This window comes from Phocoena sinus, chromosome 5 (genome assembly GCF_008692025.1).
Source record: "Phocoena sinus isolate mPhoSin1 chromosome 5, mPhoSin1.pri, whole genome shotgun sequence".
In the NCBI taxonomy this organism is placed as follows: domain Eukaryota; kingdom Metazoa; phylum Chordata; class Mammalia; order Artiodactyla; family Phocoenidae; genus Phocoena; species Phocoena sinus.
In genome coordinates this window covers 82,865,740-82,873,111 of record NC_045767.1, presented here as the reverse complement: position 1 = coordinate 82,873,111, position 7,372 = coordinate 82,865,740, and the positions used below count along the sequence as shown (strand labels likewise).

The 7,372-nt window shown below is 36.5% G+C and overlaps 1 pseudogene; it reads left to right on the top strand.

Annotated features, from left to right (window-relative positions):
• Positions 1–2,583: 2,583 nt before the first annotated feature.
• LOC116754548 lies at positions 2,584–3,260 on the top strand (annotated as a pseudogene).
• The last annotated feature ends 4,112 nt before the right edge of the window (positions 3,261–7,372 follow it).

Sequence of the window (7,372 nt, the reverse complement as noted above, 5' to 3'; positions counted from 1 at the left end):
ATGAATTGGATCCTAAGAACAAACGCAAAGACATTGCTCCTACAATTTTGGGCTATCTACTTTATCATTGTCTTTGCCTTCACATCTGGATCATAGGTTAAAAATAAATCATGCTTTAACATCTCCCACCTTAAAACCAACCAACCAGCTCTTCCCTGATCTCATGTCCTTCTGCCAATACTGACGTTTCTTTCCCGTCTCACTGTTATGGACTGAATGTTTGTGTACCCGCAAATTCATATGTTGAAGTTTAATCCCCAGTGTGATGGTATTAGGAAGTGGAGACTTTGGGGTGATTAAGTCATGAGGTCTTTATGATGGGATTAGTGTCCTTATAAAAAGAGACCGGAAAGCTCTCTTGCCTCTTTCTGTCACATGGTGCAACAAAAATTCAGTAGTCTGCAGCTAAGAAAAGAACTCTTACCAGAATTTGACCATGTTGGCACACTGATCTCAGACTTCCAGCCTCCAAAACTGTAAAATAGATTTATGTTGTTTATAAGCCACCTAATATCTATGGTGCTTTGTTATAGCAGCCAGAACCGACCAAGACACTCTCCTCACAATAAAATCTTCAAAAGAGTTGTCAATACTGATTGTTTCTACTTCCTGATCTTCAATTCTCTCTTGAATTCTCTCCAGTCATTACTCACCACCACTATTACCCTAACATCTTTGCTGTCAAGGTCACCAATAACCTTCTCTGTGAGAAGTCCCACAGTCAGTCCTCACTGCTCATTTTATCAAGCCTATCAACACCACTTGATAAGTTTATCATTTCCTCTTCCCTGAAATATTTCTCCACATTTCTTCTGGAATACCAGTCTTTCTTGGCTGTCCTTTGCTTGTTCTCTTCTGTGTTGTTCTCAGCTCTATCTACAATGTGTAGACCTGTGACTGCAATGACACAGGCATGCATTAATACATTTTGAATGAATAAATTAATGAATACTTGCGTTTAAAAGCCACTCTTGCTCTTCAACTGAAGGTAATCACAGAGTAGAGACAAATATAAGCATTAAAAAATGACTGCTAATCATTTATCTCTTCTAACGGCGGTATAACATGAAGAAAAAATGTTCCTATCACTATCATAAATACAGCCTAAGACAATTGTCATGTGACTTTTCTTGTATAATATTAAACCATGAGATTTTTTTTTACAGTTTTAGTATTGTCTTTCTAATCAGAGTATAATTAACATTGCTTTGCATTTGTATATAGTCTTAATTTTATATTTATCTACATTGTGTATATGAATGTTACAAATATATATTTTATTCTACATGTAAGACTTCCTGTGCAGATTACATGCTTGTCAAAAGCTTTCTCAAGTTAAATGATGAGAAGACAGCTCCATAGAAAATTTCTGTTTTAAGACCACTACAAAACTTAAACTTTCCATTTGAACAAAATAACAACAAACAAAAATTAAAATGTGCCTATTGTCCAAGAATTACTGGTTTCTTTAACATGACCCCTAGAGACACAGCAGGGTCTCTGTAAAATAAGAACAAGTAGAACAGTAAAACATGAAATTACAACATAATTTGGCATGTATGTGTATGTTTATTCTTTGGTTAAAAATAGTTCATTATCACTGAGGAGATTATTCAAACAAATAGAAGCATTACCATCTAAGAAGTCATGAGATTAAAAAGGAGATATCAATACTTATTTTTTCAGAACATACTTCAGAATACTTGAAGTATGCTCAAGTAGCATAATTATCCTATTCATGACCAGCTCACTGTTTTACCTGTCAAACTGAGTCTCTTTAGGTGAAAAAAAGTCATCATATAATGATTAGCAGACAGATGTGATTTAATAAATATTGAGAATAAAAGCACTGCACAATTTTAATGGATCTGTAATTGTAATTCCCAAGTATCTTTCCTTCCTCAACTAATTGGGTAATGACATTGCTAGAATTAATCCAAGGTCATCCGCTTGCACACAGTGCAGATGGTTTCTCCACTTTACGGGTATACAGGGGATTCGAGACTACTATTGCCTGCTGCTTTTCAAACTAATTTTTATTCTTAAAAATCCACGCTTTCACTGCAGCTGAACAGCTAAGCCGTATGTTACTTTTTGAATACTTTAAATTATCTGGTGCATGTAATTATTATGCTAAAACTAGCATGCATTAGTACTTTTCGATTTTGTTGTAAGAAAAAAACACTCACAGTACTCTGCTTTGTGGGTGTGGTTTTCTTTTTCCTCTATGTACCAAGCTTTAGTTTAAATTATGGCTCCAATGAGAATTTTAACCTAAAATACATTGGTCGGCTGATAGGTTTCCTCACATGTAACATATACCAGCATAGTTCAGATTTTGCCTAGTGCTATTTAAGATACTATGTTAATCCATCTAGCTACTAGAAAGTTTGGCTTTGAGATATCTTTCCAACTTCTCCTGTGGTAGCCATGATAAATAGGAACAAGGTATTTCTGTGCTTTTGTCAGAATTCTGACATGCCAATGGCAGGTTTGACAATTTGGGCCTTTTCAAATAATGTAATAGGTAAAACGTCTTTATTAAAAATAGGAATATCTGCCGCCGCCGCCGCAGCACACGCCATGGGGGCCGTGACTGACGACGAAGTCATACGGAAGCGTCTCCTCATAGATGGAGATGGTGCTGGAGATGATAGGAGAATTAATCTGCAGGTGAAAAGTTTCATTAAATAGTACAGCTCTGGATCCCAGGAAGAGGGATACAGCCAGTACCAACGCATGCTGAGCACACTGTCCCAATGTGAATTTTCAATGGGCAAAACTTTGCTGGTATATGATATGAATCTCAGAGAAATGGAAGATTTTGAAAAAATTTACAAAGAACTAGAATGTAGCATTGCTGGAGCACATGAAAAAAATGCTGAGTGCAAAAAGCAAATTCTTCAAGCAAAATGAATACGAAAAAATCGCCAAGAATATGATGCATTGGCAAAAGTGATCCAGCGTCATCCAGACCGGCATGAGACATTAAAGGAACTAGAGGCTCTGCGTAAAGAATTAGAGCATCTTTCACATATTAAAGAAAGTGTTGAAGATAAGCTAGAATTGAGAAGGAAACAGTTTCACGTTCTTCTTAGTACCATCCATGAACTTCAGCAAACACTGGAAAATGATGAAAAGCTCTCAGAGGTAGAAGAAGCTCAAGAAAACAAGCATGGAAACTGATCCTAAACCATAGACCAACTAATCACTCACCATTCCCAAGAATACTGAAGTAGCAACATGATCTTAGTGTGTTCAGAATTTGTTGTGCTCTTGAGACATTTAAAGTTTTGGCAGTGAACTACGTTGCTTTTAAATATTAATGCACAGTTCATTCATATTTCTTCACACAAAGGGAGATGACTTCATTATATATTTGTTTTTATTGAAATGCCTTTTTTATACTTAAAAGATAGGAAGCAACACCCAAAAATGTTTAATGAAATGTTTTCAAGCCAGATATGTTAGTGCTCATTGGTATTCTAGGTAGTTTTTAATTGGTAACATTGATTTGCTCACAAAATAAGTGGAAGATAGTAAGAAGGTGGCATTTCTAGGATGTACATGAGAAAATGAGTCAATTTCTGGAAATCATTACCACTTTTGAAAATGAAGTCCATGAATAGGCTCTCAGGAGGGCTGTGAACTTGTGAAATTATGTACAAAATGTTTGTGGTGTATGCTTATTGTGGGAGAGGTTCCATGATATTAAGAATCACTGATATCAGAGGTAATTACAGATGCAAAATAAATCAATATGCATTACTTTCTAGATCTCTGTCCTTAATACTTGAGCAATGTGGTTGTTAAATGTTTTGTTGAAATGTTTTCTTTCTATCATTTTGTTCTGTAGGAGTCATTTTCAAGAGTCTTGCAAAAAGGATTTCATGATCTTTGTAAAAAATTAAGCCAGGTCTGAATCAAAAAAAAAAAAGTAGTATCAATCATACTTATTTGTTAATATTTAACAGTCACCAAAGTGTTTTCATATTAAATATACTTTTATAACACAAAAGCAATCTGAGCTCAGAAGGCAGATGAATCATTATTTTGCATATGAAAAACTCAGAGATCCAAATGATTCACTCAGGGTCCCACAGCCAATAAGTGACAAAACGAGGTTAGGACTTGCTGCTACTTTGGTCTTTCTAGAGCTTATTCTGCCCCCATGACTAGGTCCAGGGTCCTGTCTTTCATTTTCGTCTTACCCCATTCATAGATTAGGAACTAGCCATGTGAGGCAGATAGGCAAGATGAATCTATATTAGCCAGCATTCTCCAGAGAAACAGAACTAATAAGAACGATAGATTGGCTTATGCAATTATGGATGAAGGCAAATCCCAAGATCTACAGGGTGAGTCTGCAAACTGGAGACCCAGGAGAGTCAGGTCCAGTTCAAGTCCAAAACCCTGAGAACCAGGCGAGCTGCTTGTATTGGCCCACTCACATGAGGGAGGAAAAGCTGCTTTACTCAGTTCACTGATTTAAATGTTAATCTCATCCAAAAACACCCTCACAGACATACCCAAAATACTGATTGACCAAATATCTGGACACTCCACAGGCCAGTCAAGTTGACACATAAAATTAACTATCACAAAAACAAACTAGTTGTTCGCTATAATTATATATTTTTCTATACTGCTTCCCTAATTCACATAAGCTTTGTTAAAATTAAGCTCCATAAATCATGTTGTAAGTAGATGCAATAAATCTTTACACAAACAGAAACTATATATATGTGCATATATATATATTCAAAAGTTATCACTATAGCGAACCAAAAAAACCTAAAAGTTTATATCATACTCTGTAAAGTATCTGAAAAATGTCATACAAATAACTGATCCTCTGTGTTCCAAGGGAGAATATATCATAGAACTTGAATGTAGAGATAAAGTGTGACCTAAGATGGACCCTGAAAGACAGATTATAATTAGTTAAATTAAATGAACAAAGAAGGCTATTCCAAGCCTAGGAAAACCTGAATAAGGTGAAAAGGCACAAATTTGGTGAACAAATTTTGAAAAACGTGTTGGGGACCATCAAGGATCAAATAAGATTGATGAATTAGGAGGGTTATGGATAATATCAATTTCCTCAAGTAGGCAGGATCTGATTCAGAGTAAAATGGGATCAACTGATGATTTTGAGCAAAGAGGTAATTGATGAAAGTAGTCAGGTTTCTGAAAAATTTGCTTGAGGTGATGAATAAAATGGATTCAAAAAGGCATAGACATAAAAAGGAAAACACATGAAAATTCAGAATCCTTGGCACAAATTTATGAGTATATATAACAGGGTAGCTGCAGAAGGATAAAAAAGGAAGGAAACAAAAACATTACTAAAAATAAACAACTGTTTGAATATGTAAAAAAGGAAAATTCAATGACATATCAAGATTTTAAGACAAGATAGCTCGGGGGATGATGGTATTTCTGATACAAATTTAGAACCAGGACTGAGGCTTTGGCAACACTCACAGCTAGTGATATATAAGAACAATTAAAACCAAACCAATGAAGAAGGAAAAGAAGAAAGGATCATAAGGAAGAGAGAATCAAATTGGAAATTTTACTTGGAGGAGAATGTGTCAAAAAGAGTAGATGGGGCTTCGCTGGTGGCGCAGTGTGTGAGAGTCCGCCTGCCGATGCAGGGGACACGGGTTTGTGCACCGGTCCGGGAAGATCCCACATGCCACGGAGCGGCTGGGCCCGTGAGCCATGGCCGCTGAGCCTGTGCGTCTGGAGCCTGTGCTCCGCAACGGGAGAGGCCACGACAGTGAGAGGCCCACGTACCGCAAAAAAAAAAAAAAAAAAAAAGAGTAGATGTTCCAGAGAGGGGAAATAAATAACAGACTTACACACACATAGAAGACAGAGTAGTCTGAGGTTCAAACAGGGAAATAATTGGTGGAACTGTTTAGATTCCTTCTACTAGATGAACATTCTGTACACTAATCAATCGCAGAGGAAAAATTGTCACTGAATTCTAATTGCTGACTTTCACTACTTAATCTCTCTGTGGAGATAAGAATTAGTTATGGAGTGTTTATGTAGATGGCAGTCATCTTGTTTTCCACAAACTCATTTGCATGGAAAAGCGCACATCAGTTAGACAACTGTCAAAATAATTAGCTAAGCATGAGATAAGGCCTTTTAGATTTTAGAACATTCCAAGTATTGTCTTTTTTTTAACGTATAAAACCAAATCAACACATTTTACAGAAATAATAAGCGTTGTATATAATTCTATAATTTTTGTGTTCCTTTTTCTTTGGTTTTTCTTATCTATTTAATAAAGTATCTAATTTAGTAAAATAAAACATTACCAGCTGGTAATCACTGAGATAATGAGAAATGGAATTTCTTCTCACTGTTCTCATCCCTCTCATTCTATGTTAGGCATTATGAAATTGAAATAAAATCCATTTCAATTAAAAGAACTCTCTTCTCTTACCATAGAGCATGATAAACAGTATTACTGAATTCAGGTCAATCATAATTTAATCACCATGTATCCATCATTGAACACCAAGTTCACAAGAATATATCCTTTTCTCCTCCTGCATGATGTGAAAGCCAAGGTTGAAGTATACTTGAAAGCGCTTGTTACTGAGGGCATTCTCTACTTTGCTCCACCTCTTGAGCATGGAACAGGGAACCAAAGATCAGAGCTTGTACGTCTGGAAGATGTGATGTGATTTGTTGCTTTATAAATGTTTATTTTAGAAATATTTAGCCTGCTTCTTTCAGTGAATCTACTGTCCACTATTAAAATTTGAAAAACGTGAAGTTGATACTAGTTCCTTTTATTGTTTACCTTTTAGATGAAGACATGTAATGACGTGATGGTCATTTTGGTAACTTAACTTCCCCAATTTCCATGTCCTCAGATGATTTTAAAAATTGAACAGAACAAACTACTTACTATCCTATGTTTTGTGGATATGAAGATGAATGAGAAGCAGTTCCTGTCCTCAAGTGTGTTCTACAATGGTTAAAGCATTTATAGTTATTGATCTATTAATTAAAAGAAAAAGACATTTGAAGGTCATTTCACGCACAAATGCTTGCCTTTCTTACCTACTTTGTACTTGTCAAAAGTGATCCTAGGGCTTCCCTGGTGGCACAGTGGTTGAGAGTCCGCCTGCCGATGCAGGGGACATGGCTTCGTGCCCTTGTCCGGGAAAATCCCACATGCCGCGGAGTGGTTAGGCTCGTGAGCCACGGCCGCTGAGCCTGAGTGTCCAGAGCCTGTGCTCCACAACGGGAGAGGCCACAACAGTGAGAGGCCCGTGTACCCCGCCCCCCAAAAAAATGATCCTAAGCACACAAACATTATATTCTTCTTCTAATTCAATGTGTC